Raw genomic sequence first — 19996 nt, forward strand, 5'->3', positions numbered from 1 at the left:
TCCATACTGCACTTGGTGATCGATATGATACATCTTCATTCACTGCTACGAACTGATGGCGGCCATATAAGTACGATTTAAACCATGCTAATGCACTTCCACTGATGCCAACAAAGTGTTCAAGTCTATGCAAAAGAATGTTGTGGTCAATTGTGTCAAACGCAGCACTAAGATCCAATAAAACTAATAGAGAGATACAACCACGATCAGATGATAAGAGCAGATCATTTGTAACTCTAAGGAGAGCAGTTTCAGTACTATGATACGGTCTAAATCCTGACTGGAAATCCTCACATATACCATTTTTCTCTAAGAAGGAATATAATTGTGAGGATACCACCTTTTCTAGTATCTTGGACAGAAAAGGGAGATTCGAGATTGGTCTATAATTAACTAGTTCTCTGGGGTCAAGTTGTGGCTTTTTATGAGAGGCTTAGTAACAGCCAGTTTGAAGGTTTTGGGGACATATCCTAATGACAATGAGGAATTAATAATAGTCAGAAGAGGACCTATGACTTCTGGAAGCACCTCTTTTAAGAGCTTAGATGGTATAGGGTCTAACATACATGTTGTAAGTTTAGTTGATTTAACAAGTTTATACAATTCTTCATCTCCTATAGTAGAGAATGAGTGGAACTGTTCCTCAGGGGGTCTATAGTGCACTGTCTGATGCGAAACTGTAGCTGACGGCTGAATGGTTGCAATTTTATCTCTAATAGTATCGATTTTAGAAGTAAAGTAGTTCATAAAGTCATTACTGCTGTGGTGTTGGGAAATGTCAACACTTGTTGAGGCTTTATTTTTTCGTTAATTTAGCCACTGTATTGAATAAATACCTGGGGTTATGTTTGTTTTCTTCTAAAAGAGAAGAAAAGTAATCAGATCTAGCAGTTTTTAATGCTTTTCTGTAGGATATGCTACTTTCCCGCCAAGCAATACGAAATACCTCTAGTTTTGTTTTCCTCCAGCTGCGCTCCATTTTTCGGGCTGCTCTCTTTAGGGGGCGAGTATGCTCATTATACCATGGTGTCAAACTGTTTTCCTTAACCTTCTTTAAGCGTAAAGGAGCAACTGTATTTAAAGTGCTAGAAAAGAGAGAGTCCATAGTTTCTGTTACATCATCAAGTTGTTCTGAGGTTTTGGATATGCTAAGGAATTCGGATACATCAGGAAGATAACTTAAAAAGCAGTCTTTTGTGGTAGAAGTGATGGTTCTTCGATACTTGTAACAAGAAGTAGAATTTACAAATTTTGGCTATATGAAGTTTACACAGAACTAAATAATGATCTGAGATATCATCCACTTGGCTGAATAATTTCAACACTATCAACATCAATTCCATGTGACAGTATTAAATCTAGAGTATGATTTCGACAATGAGTAGGTCCTGAAACGTGTTGTCTACCCCAATAGAGTTCAGAATGTCTATAAATGCTGATCCCAATGCATCTTTTTCATTATCGACATGGATATTAAAATCACCAACTATTAAGACTTTATCTGCAGCCAGAACTAACTCGGAAGTAAAATCACCAAACTCTTTAATAAAGTCTGTATGGTGCCCTGGTGGCCTGTATACAGTAGCCAGTACAAACATAACAGGGGATTTATCATTAACATTGGTTTCTCTGGATAATGTTATATGAAGCACCATTACTTCAAACGAGTTATACTTGAAGCCTGCCCTCTGAGAAATCCTGAAAACGTTGTTATAAATTGAAGCAACTCCTCCCCCTTTGCCTTTTAGACGCGGCTCGTGTTTATAACAATAATCTTGGGGGGTGGACTCATTTAAAATAATGTAATCATCAGGTTTTAGCCAGGTTTCTGTCAAGCAGAGCACATCTATATTATGATCAGTTATCATATTATTTACAAAAAGTGTTTTCGTAGAAATGGATCTGATATTCAATAAGCCATCTTTATCATTTGTTTATCCATATTGCATTTGTTTTTTATTTGTTGAACCTCAATTAATTGTTAACCTTAACTTGGTTTGGACGTTTTTTGTATTTTCTAGTTCGTGGAACAGACACAGTCTCTATAGTGTGATATCTAGGTGAAAGAGTCTCTATGTGCTGAGAATTAACTGACCTCTGTGACGGGAGGCAGCTAGCAGACGGTCGGTTTAGCCAGTCTGTCCTGCTTCCTGACCTGGGCCCCAGTTAGTCAAGTATAAACACTAAGACTGTTTGCCATATTTCTAGACAGGAGAGTGGCGCCACCCCAGGAAGGATGAAGACCATCTCTTTTAAACAGGTCAGGTCTGCCCCAAAAGCTCGTCCAATTGTCTATATAACCTATGTTATTCTGTGGGCACCACTTAGACATCCAGCCATTGAGTGATGACAATCTGCTATGCATCTCATCACCACGGTAAGCAGGGAGGGGACCAGAGCATATTACAGTGTCTGACATCGTGCTTGCAAGTTCACACACCTCTTTAAAGTTATTTTTATTGATCTCCGACTGGCGAAGTCGAACATCATTAGCGCCGGCATGAAAAACAATCTTACTGTATTTACGTTTAGCATTAGCCAGCACTTTTAAATTTGCCAAGATGTCAGGCGCTCTGGCTCCCGGTAAACATTTGACTATGGTGGCTGGTGTCTCTATATTCACGTTCCGTACAATAGAATCGCCAATAACTAGAGCACTTTCATCAGGTTTCTCAGTGGGTGCATCACTGAGTGGGGAGAACCTGTTTAATGTTTTGATCGGAACAGAAGAGCGGTGTTTTGACCCACGACTACGCTGCCTCACCGTCACCCAGTTGCCCTGCTGCAGGGGCTCTACTGGAACCGGACAATGTACAGGAATCCCTGAGCTAGATGCATCCAAAGCCGTATCTAGAGCCCTAACATTCTTACTGTCCTCAATTAAAGTTTGGATGCGTGTCTCTAATTCTGAAATCTTCTCTGTCAGCCTAACTGTTTCCCTGCATTTATCACATGTGAATCCCTCATCAGCGACAGAGATAGATAAACTGTACATGTGGCAAGAGGTGCAAATAACAATTGTAGGAGAAGCCATTACTCACCGTGCTTGATGAAATATTCTTACTGCGGTTGTTTGATGAACTTGTGGAAAACTGCAGCGTGAGAGAGGAGAGGAGAGGAGAAAAGAAAATGCTAATGACAAGCTAACGAGTGCTAACGCTTTGCAGGTGTGCTGCAGTCACGGAAGAGTGAACGATCAAAGTTAATCTGATAAGATTGATCGATGATACTATCATATACACGATGGCTCCATCTTTAAAAGTGGCAATGGACTCTCTACAGCAGGGTTCCTCAAATCTTGTCCTGGAAGGATAATGCGCTGCTGAGTTTAGCTCCAACCATGATCAAATTTACCTAACTGTGATTTTTTTTTTATGATCTTGAAGATAATGATTAGCATGATCAGGATTGTTTGATTAGGGTTAGAAATAACTCTGCAGGAAAGTGGATCTTGTGAGCCAGATTTGAGGAGCCTTGCTCTACAGAATGTTTTTAATTCATTTTAGACTTCTCGTGGTAACTTACAATTAGTGTTAAATGCTAAAAAAAAAAAAAAACATAATTTTTACAAGGTCCAGATTATCATTAAATGATTTTAAGATTCAAACTTTAAACGCAGATTGAAAGTGTTTCATCTTATAAATATCTTGATATCTGGCTCAATGATAAACTGACTTGTAGTTCTCATATCGATGGTCTTTTAAATAAATTGAAACCAATGATTAAAATAATGTTTCTCCTTTGTTGCTCTAAAACTTTTAGTAGAAAGTACTCTTCTATCAGTATTGGAGTATGGTGATATAATTTATATGCATGCACCTCTGAATGTTTTGAAAAAGTTGGATGTAGTTGATCATACTGCTTTACGGTTTGATACTGGTACAAGTGTACAACACATCACTATAATTTATATGAAATGATAAAATGGTCTTCATTGCGCTTAAGGAGAAAAAAATATTGTAATTTTAATTTTAAAAGCTTTTGTGTGTAAATTACCACAGTATATGTGTAGTTTGTTTACTTATTTTTTTATTTATTTTTTGCTAGGAAAAACAAATTAAACAGGACGCATTCTAATATGCGGGGGGGGGGGGGGGGGTAGCTGTATTAAACTTTTATTGTTTTGATGATTGAAAACCATTTTGTATTTTACACTGTCTGTCACATCTGATATTTTTGTCAGATATCTGGCGTCAATTAGAACTTTTAAGCTATACTAACTGATCAGATTTGAAGACAAAAATAAATAAAAGTACAAAATTTAAAGCTTGATTTGATAATAACTGCCAATAATTCCATGCATTACCTTAGTTTACAAACCAAACTACATCTCAATGTTTTACTTTAGAGGGGAAAAGTCCTAAAGAAATAGTTCATCCCCCCAAAAAATTACATTTGTTTAAAATGTACTCACTCACAAGCCATTTAAGATGCAGATTAGTTCATTTTAAATAGCCCAAAATGACCTTCATAAGATTTTGAGATAAGAAACAGGTGCAGTGAATTGGTGCCGTCAGAATGAGAGTCCAAACAGCCAAAAAAACATCACAATTCTGATGGCATCCATTCACTGCAGAGGATTTATTGGAGAGCAAGTTATTTAATTCTACATTTCCTCAAATCTGTACTGATGAAGAAACAAACTCTACATCTTGGATCAATCTACATTTTGGATGCTTAAGTACATTTTCAGCCAATTTTCATTTCTGGGTGAACTGTTCTTTTAGAGCAGGGATCCTCAAATCTGGCCTACGAGATCCACTTTCCTGCAGAGTTTAGCTCTAAACCTAATCAAACACACCTGAGCATGCTAATCAATGTCTTCAGGATCATTAGAAAATCATTGGTATGTGAGTTTGTTCAGGGCTGGAGCTAAACTCTGCAGTACATTGGCCCTGCAGGACAAGATTTGAGGATCCATGTTTTAGAGTAATGGAAAAATGTTGGTGCCAATAGCCTAGTACATCGAGATAAATTTAAACTGTGCTCACAGCGACCCAAATTCGATTCCTGTCTTGAGGTCCTTTGCTGATCCTGCCTCATTCTTTCTCCATCCAATGCTTTCCTATCAGATTTTTAGTGTCCTGTTCAGATAAAGGCAGAAAACACCCATAAATATAACGTAAAAAAAAAAGAAAAAAAATTCCAGACAGACACAGACTGACAGGGAAAGTGTGTGGCCATGTGTCACAGTGCCAGATGGGAAAGGTTTCAGTCAGAGAAGATCTGCCTTAAGACCTAATGAAATCTAAATTCTAATGCAGCCGTCACTGAGAGCAATATGCAGGCAGGGAATTATGAGTGCGAGACATAAATGGTCAACATTATAAATCTTGAGATCTGCCCTAATGCTGAAAATCACAGGATTAGCACAGTTTTTGCTTTCAGGAACAGATTGTGGCCTTAGCCTTAGACTGTGTCTGATAGTGTGATTTAAAGTTTTTTTGTTGTTGTTGTTGTTTTCTATTTATTTATTTATTTATTTTTCATCTAAGCATTAGGAATGTGGAAAACAGCTTCAGTGTGAAATGCCTTTGACACCAAGGCCATGGTTTATTTCCCAGAGGGGATATCAGAGGTCAAGCACTGATATCTGAGACCGGTCAAACAATGGCTGATGGACAGTGGCCTGAGATTAAATTTACTGTGGAAAGAAGCTTGAAACAAAGTATATTTAATGCAAAAGTTGCTTAGGTATTAAGTAAATGAATTTAGTTCATGTTTGGTCCACAGCTTATTCTGTCCAACAATAATCTGTTTGGGCAGGAATAGACGGTCACATGACAATTTGCGTTCATAGAAATTGTAGAAGAATTGTTGAAGATGCCAGACAGTTTGACTGAATATGTGTATTGGAAATTTATATTCTGTATTTATTTATTTATTTTATTTATTTATTTCCTGGTCAAAAGTTGGAGATTTTTTGAAAGTGATTCGCTCTTCATTGTTGCATTTATTTGAAAAAAAAAAAATACAGTAAAACTGTACAAACTGAGAAGTATTATTACAATTTAAAATAACTTGATTTTAAATTAAATTTTCAACATAATTAGTCCAGTCTTCAGTGTCACATGAACCTTCATTAATCATCATTTTAAATAAATACATTTTAAATTTCAATTAAATATAATACAGTTATTTAAAATTAAAATTTTTGCAAAATGTTAAAATTCAATATTAGTTCACTATATTGCTGTTATTTAAGCAGCATTTTATCACAGCATTTTAATCTAATAAAAGTAGCCTTAATGAATGTAAGAGATTTCTCTCAAATACATCAAATCTGAATTTTTCCAAACTTCCAAACTGTAGGTATTTTCACTCTGTGTCTTCATTCTATCATATTTGATTATTATATTAGCAATGATGGAATGTAATTGAGTGAAAGTTTGTTCATATCTGTTTGACATGTATTTTGCATTAGCCAGTACTGAAATATTTGATCAATTTGATGGCGGATGGTTGTTTTTAGTTTTTTCCCTCTCATCAAAATACATAAATAAATAACATAGGACAAGTAAGTCCGGTGAGCAGTGCATCTCTAGTGAGGATCTGTGTGTTTGTTTAGCTCAGGTCCTGAGAGTACTGACCGGACATAAGATCTCAATAAGATGTCTATTTAGGCAGAACCCAGAAACCTGCATCAAAAAGTGGGCATTGAAAAAGACACAGGTGGTGAAGGAACACTGTACTGTATGTTAGAATCAATGATGTCATGCTGTCTACAGTGGCTGTGGTGCAGGTGTGATGTGTCTATCATGCATACTGACATTTTTATCATGCATACTTGACATATTTATGACCTGATATTGACCTGTTTTGGGGTTACGTTTTCATTTTATTTGTAGACTGGAATATTTTTATGCATCTTGATGTTTAACTTTTTGTAGAATTATTTGTATTTTATTTATTTTATTGTAAATGTAAATTTCATTATTTGTTTGTTTTATTTTATTATTTTTTAGATTTTTGAAAAGAATGGAAAATGTGTACTGAGTAGACCCGTTATGATTTGTTGGGGAGTTTCTTCTTTAAAAGCAATTAGTGATATAAATTAACTAATGAAGTCTTACTAATTTAGATAGTACAGTATATGGCAGAGTAATTTGTGGAAAATATGAATTGCAGAATAATTAAATCATGTTGCACATAATTTGAATGAAATGAAAAGGATATAAAGGCATCGTTGTATCTTAAAAGTAGGGAATAATTTTTTTTATTTTTTTTGGAAACTGGTTATGGTGGTATACTTTGCGAAGGGATGTTAGGTGAAGTGCAGTCTGGTTGTAGGAGGACAGCGGATGTGTGTTAGAGATAGTGGAGGCGTAACAGTGACAGATATTGAGATTTGTCCTCTATGAGACTCGGTCTTGCTGACTCACTCCCTCATGCGCCTGCTGCTGAATCTGCAAAATACTGTAAAACAAAAACACACTGATGGGCCTGTAATGTCAAACAGCTGTGTTGAGACACTTTTTCCATTTTCTCTCCCACCATTAATTCTCTTGTTAGTGTTTGCAAAGGCTATATTTGCTTCTGAAAGGATCAGGAACTGCCATAAACCATGGCTCAACATATACGCTAACTGCTTTGCAATGGCTCCGACTCAATTTTCTCTGTATATATATATATATATATATATATATATATATATATATATATATATATATATAATTATCATTATTATTTTTAATATGAATGATTAAACCAGAAAAAAAAATATAATGCTATTAGCAATAACAGGAATTTGCGAGTAATTAATTTTGTACTAACTGTAGCATGTTGAATACATTTAAGGCTGCGCTGATGTGCCTTTTTATTGACTCTCATCACAAAAGAAACAAAATCATCTCCATCTGCATCTGTTGTTACAAGATGATTTAACCTTCACACTAGCATTCATAACTCATTACTGTCTGAAGGGTAGCCATAATCAGTCAGAGTATGTGTGTGTCACGTTTGCTTTTCGCAAATAATTTTTTTTCAACTGAAGATATTGTTTTGTCAGATTTAATGATTTATAATAATAACAACAATAATAATAATAATAATAATAATAATAATAATAATAATAATAATAATATTATTATTATTATTATTATTATTATTATTATTATTATTATTATTATTATTATTATTCACCAAGGCTGAATGATTTGATTAGAAATCCAGTAAAATTAACATTGTAAAATATTATTACAAATTAACAAAAGTTTTCTATTTAAATATACACTACTGTGCAGAAATCTTAGACCACTAGTATATTCACACACACACACAAATAATAATAATATTAATAATTCTTAAATGTTTTAAGTTTGTGTTTTACTTACACAAAGAGTATATTTACTTGAAAAGCAAAATTAATTATGAAATGTAGGCCTTTTTTTTTATAGATAAATTCTGCCAATGGTGTATGAAACAGACTTAATTCAAAGGGAAACAAGACCCCATTGGCAGATTCTTTCTTTCTCTGTTTTTAAGCAAAAAAAAAAAAAAAATCAGTAAACAAGTCTTAATGACCCTTGTCCTTACTTCTGTCTCTGCATACGGCCAGTCCATGAAATGTTGATCACTAGTAGATGTTCTGAGATGTGATTGTCTTAGTTAAGAGTATGAATGTCGATACTGCTAAGATAGTTGTACATATGCTAACAAATAATGTTTTGATATAAAAAATCTGCATTTTCAAATCCCTGAAAGAACCCCCTTTTTTTAAGCTAAAATAATTTACTTTTATGTATGCATTATTTTCCCCTTATTTTATCTCGAGGGCATCCCCATCGCCCAACACACACTGTAAAATATGTCTGCAGTGACTCCTAGGCTTTAATTAACAAAATTAATATCTAAACACTGGGCTCTGGTCAATTATTCACAAATGCAGACGTGACAAGCCAATGTTTAGCGTTTTGATTTGCATCTCATTACCCTTGTTTCAACGCCAGCCAACTTGGGTGCCCTCAGAAGACCCATGTTCCCTCCGAATCTGCCACATCTGCCACATATCTGCTCATCAACAGGTTTATTTGCCTATTCTATAATGAGACAGGCCTGTGCCAGATCACTCATTAGCTGGTGGCCTGCGGCGCTGGTGGAAGTGGACCGGGTGCAGTTAAACAGGGATGAGAAATCTTTGTGTCTGCCGGAATTGAGCCCTTTTAGTCATACAAGTCAGCAGTGAATCTTCACTTGTGCCTAAAGCCTGACAGGAACTTCCTAGTTTGAATCATTTACGCTGCATAGATAAGCGGTTGAATAAGGAAGATTCGTTCTGTCATGGGATGGATAGCTAAATAAATAAATAAATAAACAAATAATTGCTCATTTTTATCTCACAGTTCTGACTTGTTCTCTCATTTCTGAGTTTGTATTTATATATCTTAGAAGAAAAAAAGGTTGCATATATAACAGTTTGGTCTCATTATTAGTCACTATACGTATAGTTTATATCTCTCCATATCTATCATTTTTTTGTTTTTGTTTTTTGAGACGCAATCTTGTAATTCTGAATTGTCGATTCTAGGACTTAAAAAAAGGTTTATGAGAAGATTTCTATTTCAAATTCATGTTTTTGAACTTTCTATTCATCAAAGAATAAATAAATAAATAAAAATGTATCACTGTTTCCAAAAAAAAAATATTAAGTAGCATTGTTTTCAACAACAACAACAATAATAATAATTATAAGAAGAAGGAGGAGGAGGAGGAGGATAAGAATTGTTTCTTCAGCAGAAAATCAGTATACCAGAATTATTTCTGAAGGATCATGTGACATTGAAGACCGGAGCTATGCTGGTTTGCATCACAGGAATGATTTACAGACACACACACACACACACACACGTTTTTAAAAGGTCATTAACATATGCATTATAAAAACAAGCCTAAAATGCAAATGCAAACCAATTTAACCACAATGTTCATTATTCGGATTTTGAATCAGTACTAAAAGACAACTAATTACGCAACCATGTTAAACTGAGAAATGAGTCCAAGATGTTTTGTATGGTGACAGATCATATGATTAATTATATTTTTCTTTCTTATTGAGTGTAGACAGATTCAAATTTTGATATTGTTATATACTTACTGCACAGTGTACTGAAGGACCTGTAAAAGACTCATATAGCAGTTCCCCATGGAGTTTGGATTCATTTACTCTAAATAAAGCAACTAAACCATGCGTCGCTAAAGATACCAAATTAAATAAAGTAACCCTGATCTTGATGTTATCACAGAGAACAAACAGCAACATATATATAAAATGATCAACACTTAATAGATCAAAGTGGCTATTTTTATGTTTCATGATTAATGAGAAGTGCTGTTTTCTCCTCATACTTTAGAAGATCTTCCACCTTGTTAAATCCCCAGGGAACGGCATGGAAGTGCATTGGAAGTATCTTACTTTCCTGAAGTATCTGCCAGTCTGTTCTATTCTTAGATGACCTATTATGAAATTAGTGAATGGAAAGTGAGCTCATTATTCTCTTAGGGACCCACTTTACTGAATAATAATAAAGATAGAAACAATTGTAATATATGTTAATGCATATAGACATGTAGATTTGACTCATATTGACTATCTAACATGCTGAAGGAATAGTTCACTCAAAAACATGTTTGCCATCAGAATGACAGTCTAAAGAGCTGATTGAAACATCACAGTAGGCCACACCACTCCAGTCCATCAGTTAACCTCTTGTGAACCGAAAAGTTGTGTGTTTTTGTTAAACTTATCCATCATTTAGGCATTTTAACCTTACAGGGGTCATATGACGTTGTTATAAAATAACAATATTTGGTGTATTTGGTGTAATGAAATGATTTATGCGGTTTAAGGAAAAAAAAAACATTGTTTTTCATATGCTGTACATTATTGCATCTCCTCTATGCCCTGCCTTTCTGAAACACATTGATTTTCACAAAGCTCATCGTTCTGAAAAGCAAGGTGTGCTCTGATTGGCCAGCTATGAGAAGTCGTGGCCTAATGGTTAGAGAGTCGGACTCCCAATCGAAAGGTTGTGAGTTCGAGTCCCGGGCCAACAGGAATTGTGGGTGGGGGGAGTGCATGTACAGTTCTCTCTCCACCTTCAATACCATGACTTAGGTGCCCTTGAGCAAGGCATCGAACCCCCAACTGCTCCCCGGGCGCCGCAGCATAAATGGCTGCCCACTGCTCTGGGTGTGTGTTTACAGTGTGTGTGTGTGTGTTCACTGCTCTGTGTGTGTGCAGTTCGGATGGGTTAAATGCAGAGCACAAATTCTGAGTATGGGTCACCATACTCGGCTTAATGTCACGTCACTTTCACTTTTTTTACTTTCACTATCCAGTGTTGTGACTGGCCCGAATACCTCATGTCTGTGATAGAAATTTTACGTCCCTTACCATACTGTGATGCCGTGTCCCGTTGCGATGAGACAAAACCAACAAAAGCCATTACAAACAAGGCATTCTGCAGCAGGGGCGGAGTGGGACCAAAAAATCTACCGGAATTTCGTAAACCACCAGCCCTCGGTGGTCAAAAAAAATTCTAAAAAATATATACTACTAATGTCATAACCCTTGCAAAATTATTTTAAATATATTAAGAAAGCCACCGCTACTGGTCACGTGGTCTATGGTTAGACTGATTTGTTTAGATCCAGTGAAATTGCTACCTTGACAACGCCACGTGAGAGGCGTTCACACCGCCGCTGACTTGAGCTTCCAAAGTTACCGGAAGTCATTCATTTTCAATGGAAGCTGGCTTCTCTCAGCTGCAAGGAGCGTCAAATTCCTTGATGTTGCGTTTTGAGTGACCAGAGCGTCAATCCGAGAGTTGAAAGTGGCTCAACTTTATGGTAATAATGAGCTATGACGCGGTTCAGCTTGTGCTAGTTCACGGGCGGCTAGCAATAACGTACGTTAATGCTTGAGTGGCGCCACTGTTTTTTCTGTCAATTCACCTGTTGACGCCTGATTTCGGACTAAATCCGTAATTTTTGAGCACTTTGATGCATTCTCCTCCAGCATCCGCTTCTTCTTCATTCTGGCCTTTTCGGCCCCTCCTTTGTCCTTTCTCTTCTTGCCTTCCATGGGGGTATCGTTAAATGTTATGCAACCACGCTAATCCTTCCTGACTGTCAATTATTTTTGTTTTTTCTAGAATTTTTGATCTCTCTCTCTCTCTCTCTCTCTCTCTCTCTCTCTCTCTCTCTCTAATCTGGCGTGTGCCATTTTTGGGTCATGCCATTGCCATTAGACGAGGGGGCAGGGGGCGCTCATTATCTCCGTACATTTCAAAACAGTAAAGCTCAAACAGACTTGACCTGCAATCGGTTCATTGGATAAACAAATTCCCCATTCCCAGGAGGTTTAACTCCATTCTATGTTAATTTAAGAACAAACAAATGAATTAAATACTTTTTTTTGTTTTGTTTATTTGTGACCATGAAAGTTCTGTATGAAGAATATGACGGGGGAGATGAGATGAGTGTGCAGGGGAGTAACTATGACTTAGAAATACAGTGCCGGTGTAGCAGTCGGGTTGCCAGGTCCGTGTAATAAACCCAACCAAATAGTTAATCAAACAATTTCCCAAAGTAGCATAAATTCCACGGATTTGGCAACATTCCCGCATGCAAATAAACCAAACACACCTGACTGTAAGGAAAGCAAAAATTGACAAATTTCTTGTTACACTGCAGCATAGTAAAATGATTCTCACACTCCCGTTTATGTTATTTTTTAGTAATATTCATCTTGCAGTTGTTCCGTTATTTTTGTCTTATGTTTTTGCATTTCAAGTTGAAAAACCTCTCGTCTTAAATTTATTTTCAAGTTTAAGATTTAGGACGGTATTTTGACCTATTTGACTTGCCGTAGCTACATCCAGTCACGCTTCTTGCACACGCTAGTTCTGATCGTACGTATAATAATTCGGCAACTACGCAGGAATTGTAGTATGTTTGCATAAAGGGGAACAGACATTCCGAGGGGAACAGAATCGACTGCTACACCGGCCTCCGCGTTCCCGCTCCGGCCACTCTCTGAATAATTTATAATGGGCCGATCATGAAAATTCATCAACCGGCCGACCGGGAAAACTCCCGATCATCCCGATTGCCACTCCGCCCCTGTTTTGCAGCATCCAGTGGGGACATCATTTCTTATTATAATGACTTATATTGTCTTTTTATGTGTTGCGTTGCATCGTGCTGCGTAAACATAAAACCATGTCTGCATTTGTGATCGGAGAAACCACAAACTACAACCTCTGCTGTACACTGCTCAAAACTCATCAGCCACAATTTTATTTTATATGAAAACTTACTTATAGTCTGTTGACATTATTTGTCAGAACACCTGCATTGCAGGCTACTCTCCCAGTAAAGTCTTCTGTAAAATGTGCTGCACACATCTGAATATATGGGATGAACTGTTCTGGAACAGTATTTTAAATCCAACTTAACTACTGATTTCTAGTCGTGTCCTCTTCTGGAAGACCAAACCATGACATGGCAGGGTGGAAGAGGCAGCAGCAACTATACTACAGCGAGAATCAATGTTATGCCTTTTTTCTTTGAGTAAACATTTGGGCGGTGTTATGCAAATCTTCCCATGTCGTGACATAGACATGTGGGGGCGTGTTTAATGAAGCGTTTTAGGAGGGCGTGGACAAGTCTTAACTTTTATAAAGATCATCTCTTTGGTTTTGAGACTATAGTCTTTGCACCTTTAGGTATCGTATCTATTCACGTACAGCTTGTAACACTTCAAATAGAAAGGGAAACTTAAAATCGCATCATATGACCCCTTTAAACTTTCCATAATAACACTTCCTAGAGTAAAAAAGTCAATCTCTTGTTGTCCTCTCCCATCAAAATCCATGCACATAATAGTTTAGTACTGTTTTAGAACTGAAGAGTGTAGAACTGTTTGCATGCAGTATAGCCTACATTTGGCTTGTAAACGGTGCTTGATTGGTCCACATTTCTCTTAAAAAGATGTTAATTTAGAAATGACCATTTCTCCATTCTTCAGTCGCACTAATGGATGGATCAAAGAGTTAAAAAAATTAATAAACCAGCAATAATGGCATCTTTCTTTAAAGGTCCCATTCTTCGTGATCCCATGTTTCAAACTTTAGTTAGTGTGTAATGTTGTTGTTAGAGTATAAATAATATCTGTAAAATTCTAAAGCTCAAAGTTCAATGCCAAGCGAGATATTTTATTTAACAGAATTCGCCTACATCGAACGACCAGTTTGGACTACATCCCTCTACTTCCTGCAGGAATGACGTCACTAAAACAGTTTTTTGACTAACCTCAGGAATACACAAAAAAGGAGGCGTGGTCTTGCTGCGCTCCGACGAAGAAGAAGAAGAACTGCATTTTTGTTTGTCGTCATGTCATCGAAACGCTGTTATTTTCATCTCGGAGTCTAATCATCTTTGTTTGGGCTTCCCAGGGACGCCGTACTTTGAGATCAATGACTACAATTTTTTTTTTACTCGGTTCCCAAAAATTATAAATGCACATGTAAAACTATGTGCAGCACATTTTGCTGAGGACAGCTTGCTGAGGAAAACTTCCTCAATCTCAATCAGTTTAATGCTGGATTCGCACAAAGATTATTCTTGAAAGATGGAGCCGTTCCCTCTTTGTCTGGAGAGGGCGTTGTTTATGGACCACAACCGGTAAGTGTATTTTATTATTTAAGTTGATGAGTTTAACAGTTTCTGTAACTTATTACACAAAGGGCAATGCTGTTTAGCTTTGTTAACTAGATGTTAGGGCTGTGCAAAAAATCTAATGCGATTTTCATGCTCATCTCTTCAGTAAAAACACTCCTGTGATTAGAAGTACATCTCCAGCACGTGCGTTCAGATCAGGATTGCCAGATTTTCAAAACAAATCCTGCAGACTTGCTTCTCAAAACTAGTCCGAAACTAGCCCAATTGCGGGAAGGCAGCGTGCGCTCAGCTGGTGTCGAATCACAACCCAGGAACCATTACCGCCCTCTCGCGGTAATGTTTCCTATTGGTTCATTTCTCTTGGTTCATTTCTCTCGGTTCATTTCAAATTAATTTTGATAAATAAGTCGCACCTGACTATAAGTCGCAGGACCAGCCAAACTATGAAAAAAAGTGCAAATACACTCTACAACACATAGCTAATACACATTATGGCCTCATTATAGAGAAATCAATTCCATCCATCACTGTCATTTAAATGGCACGTATTTGTTTTCTCAGATTATTTTAAATGTTCAAAAGAGCAGTCTAGTTCATGCTTCTTTGCTTGGTATCATTTGTGTAATGCTGCAGTGCCAGCTGGCTACATTAAGCCACGTCTCACGGTGCTCAAGCACTAGTGACCCAGTGTAAGTAAATGTATCTAATGATCAGGGAAGGAAAAGGCCAGCCTACACTACCAGCAGGGGAACAGAGTTATATTCTAGCACAGAACGGCCACAAAAACAATCCCTGACCCAGTTTTCCTAGAAATATTAATGTCAGTATTATTAAAGAGGTCATTTCATGAAAAAAGCTGACTTTTCATTGGTCTTGGGGAATTCAAGTTCAACGTACTTTGAAAGCCTGTAGGTTGCAGAACAGAAGTTTTAAAAACAGTTCTGAACTTGTGAACTTTGTCAGCAGTGTCCTAATTCAGCGTTTCATAACCAATCTCTAAGATAGTTTGGTAATGAGGAGGAAATTGGTTCAGTTGTACATGGAGTTCAAATTCAACTTGATATTTGAGTCCCTCGTAAAATCAAAACTTGTATAAATTGTAAATAAGTTGTAATTGTCTGTGAATTAAATCATATAGCATCAACCATGTAGCAACCACCATATACAGTAGCAAAAAAAAAGTATTTATATTTTCTTCAAATATATACTTTTGACATTTTTGTTTCTTTTTTTATACTAATATATTTAAAAAAAATACAAAGATTTTTAATGCATTCAAAATATATATCTTGCTTTCAATTTCAACAAAAAGAAAATACATTTCATTAATATCACAATTGAAGAAACATGTAGTCTATAACATGTGAGAACACATTTGAATCAGTAAAAAACTGAGTGAAGCAGACAGATGTAGCCTATCATATAAAATTCATTAGCCATATTAGTCATACTGGATCTGGTCTTCAATATATATATATATATATATATATATATATATATATATATATATATATATATATATATATATATATATATATATATAAACCTTTTTTCACTACAATAACCTTTGTGCGGTGGAATGGTTCCATGGATTCATTGAACCATAAAAGTCATGTAAAAATGTAGCCTATGTGTACTGTATGTCTGTTGGAATCAACTGCATGTTTATTTGACTGTTCTGGATGCATCTGAGGATATTTGGTCGTGGCTTGTCTTTGTGATATTTCAGGAGAGCTTTGCCGTGCATCTGTGCAGCGTCTGACGAGTTCTGCCTGACTCATGACTCTCATTGTCTGATTCACTCAGTCACACATCCCGTCTGTGAAGCAGGCATGAGTTGACATGTGGGACCGCAGACGGCAAGCAGGAGCGTGGCTTCATTGCTCTGACATACTGTATGTCCCTTCTACCCTGCTGCTGAGGATATTTTTAGCTCCCCAGCAGAAGCCTGGGCTTCAACAAACAACATGCGGTTCTCCAAAGCAAAGCTTGTGGTTATCTGTGTTAATTACATCGTTAATGTCAGCCCTCTGTCCCACTCAATTCCATACACTCTCTCTGACACCCTGCCACTGACTCTGTAGCGCTGTTCTAAACCATAGTGAGCTGCCTTGCTGTATATAGGCAGCTGTCTTCTAAGGTTTTAGATACTTGGCATGCTAAATGGTGCTTTGCACAAGATAGGGACTCGTATTCCAAGAGAGTTCTGTGATATTCATTTTGCTTAACTAACATTCTACTAAGCATAAAGTTTGTAGTGTACAGAACTAAAATAGTCCATTTTACTTAGATGGAGCTATTTTTTAGCTGTCTCTTGGTAAGTTCATCACAATGCATTGATTTCTGCGTGGACAATGCATTGCATCCTTTCATTTTTTTGTCAAAATAAGTTATTTTATTAATGATTCTTTTCAAATTATTTAATAGATATTGGCAGTGTTATTTTGTATTATCATAGTGTTATACTATTTTTATATTTGAATTAGCTTTTTTTCATATTTTCAGTTTTCTTTTTAATTTTAAGTTTAAGTTTAGACATTTTCTTATATGCTTTTTGTCATTTTCCCTTTTTTTAAAATAGCTCTATAGCTTTAATTAACCTTTTTTATTATTATTACCTAAGCTTTTATTCAGTTATCATTCAGTAATCTAATATTTATATTCAATTTGAATTAACATTTTCAATGTTTTCCATTTGTTGTTTTATTTTTTGTTCATGTTTTTGTAATTTTATGTGCTGATTTTTATTATTATTTTTTATTTTCTACATATATTTAATAAACATTTATTTCAGTTTTTGTTTTAGTAATTTTTGTACTTATTTAGAACTAGTACTTATTAAGAACTTATTACAGAAATCATTTGAAATATACCTTTTTAATTTAAGTTTTTTATCTGATATTTATATGTAATTTTATGTATTTTTGTGTCTCAGGTTAGTCTTCGGTACCTACAGTATATAGTAGCATTGCATCCTTCATATCTCCGAAGAGTCTTTAGATTTATCAAATTCATAAAAGAAGGATACAGCTGCCCCACTTTTCTCAAAACCAGTCGAGCTCCTGGAGGTGTGTCGTGGGCGGAGCTAAAGAGTCACAAGCATGAGCAACTTTTGCTTAGTTAATGCCTGCAAGCTGTGACATCAACATAAAACAAGGAGAAAACTTTATTGGCTTATTAACGTTTCTTAAGTTACTGTATATAAAAGCCTGCAATCACAAACATGTATCTGAAAATATATAGTATATAGAGTGCTTGTATATCGTCGTCTTTTACTACCTATGATCATTCATACTCAGTAGAACTGAATTTATTACAAGATGATAAGTTAAAACAGAATGCACCTGAAAATTATTTTCATGTATTTCATCATTGAGGATTTCTGTTTAAAAATGTTGTCGTCTCATCCTTGTGAACCCAATCTCATGTCTTGACAGAATCCATGCTAGGATTGTCTTTGCAACAAAGATATCCGATGCTGCCTTAGAATTTAGTGAAAAGAAATTCGGATCCCTTAGATATCTTATTTAGTCAGTTATCATCTTGTGCATTCCTGCAAATGGGAAGATGAAAGTGTGTGATAGTTTAAGCAGGTCATTGTACAGTTGCTAAATACTTTTTTCAGCTTCAGTTGTTAGTAGTAAATTTGTCATTTGGGGTTTTGGAAAGGGAGAATGTATCTAATTGATTGACTAAGTGTGGTAATTCCAGAATGTCTAACGTTGCTTACAGCAGCTTTAAAAAGCAGTTCAAGTGAGCGGTTCACTAGGTTTTTAACATTGTTTCTCTCTCTTCTTTTTCTCTCTCCACCTGAAATTTGGTCCTAAAATCCCAGGGGCGTCTTTCACAGGCTGATTTGCCTGTGCCATCCACCTCTCAAGAGCCCACCGGCTCTTTCCAGAGTCTAAGGCCGTCTCGCTTGAGATGACATGGAGTGCTTCAGTCACACGGGGTGACCTTAGTTTTGATGTATGTCCTGTTCTTGTTCGCATTTGCCTTGTGAGGCTGAGCAGCTGCTGACTCAGGGGCTGAAGGGAGTGAAAACGCTCTCGGTGCATCCATCATTAGATTTACAGGCTCCGCAGGTCTCGAGAGCTCCCAGTCTATTGGATTTATGACTCTCAAACATATTCGTGCCCCTTTATCAATACCCTTGCTCCCTGTAGACATCTGAGTGTGGGAGTCAGTGCTCTGTGTGCTCTTTTGAAGGTGGAGGGTCATGCCGCGTCACTGCTGTGTTTTATTTGTATGATAATGTCCACATTTGCATACTCTCTGCTGATGTAGTTAGAAATGACATTGTTTAATGCAGCTGTTGAGGCTAGAAAATGTGAGTTGCATGTGTCCATGTGTAACTTGTCATCGGGATGGTTAATCCTTAGAGGAATAGCTCAACCCAAAAATTTGCTGGAAATGTACTCACCCTTAGGTCATCCAAGATGTAGATGAGTTTGTTTTATCATCAAAAAACAACAACAAAAAACAACATATTCTGGGAAGTTTAGCATTCCATCGCTTGCTCATCAATGGATGCTCTGCAGTGAATGGGTGCCGTCAGAATGAGAGTTCATACAGCTGATAAAAACATCACCGTAATCCACACCACTCCAGTCCATCACCTAACATCTAAAGTGAAAGTTTTGTCTTTGTGAGAAACAAATCCATGATTAAGTTTTTTTTTTTATTCATTTATTTATTATTATTATTATTAATGTATTTATTTATTTATTTATTTTTTACTTTAAACCATTGTTTCTAGCCAGTATGAGCATATAATCCATAGTAACGCTTCCTCCATTGAAAAAGTCCCTCCCCTGCTGTTCTCTCACATCACAATCCTGTTTTTGCTTGCAAGCTTTGATTAATCTGTGCATATTTCTCTCCTAATTCAGATGAGATGATGGCACCCATTCACTACACATCCACATTTACATCCTGGATGGCCTTGAGTAAAGTTTGAGTAAAGTTTTTAAGCTACTTATATGGCTAATTAAACATTTTTTTTGAGAATAAAAATGACCAAATTTTTTTGGAGCTTTTGCACTCTGAACTTTGTGCTGAACTTCTGTCAACATATGTTAAGAGAATCTTTACTTTTTCTAAGAATGAGAATGATAAAAAGTTCTAATTTATCTTGTGCCCCAGACCACACTAGGTCTTTGTGATACTTTACACTTGCTTCCCTCTTCAATTTGTGTGATGCTGAACATCAAGAGATGTGTCACATCTTTTGGGTTAGGCTTGAGAAAATATGTTTGTAACAATAAAAACTCAATAACTATGAAAAGAAGGAGACGGGAACCGGCAGACAATC

The sequence above is a fragment of the Carassius auratus genome, chromosome 33 (genome assembly GCF_003368295.1).
Source record: "Carassius auratus strain Wakin chromosome 33, ASM336829v1, whole genome shotgun sequence".
Lineage (NCBI taxonomy): Eukaryota > Metazoa > Chordata > Actinopteri > Cypriniformes > Cyprinidae > Carassius > Carassius auratus.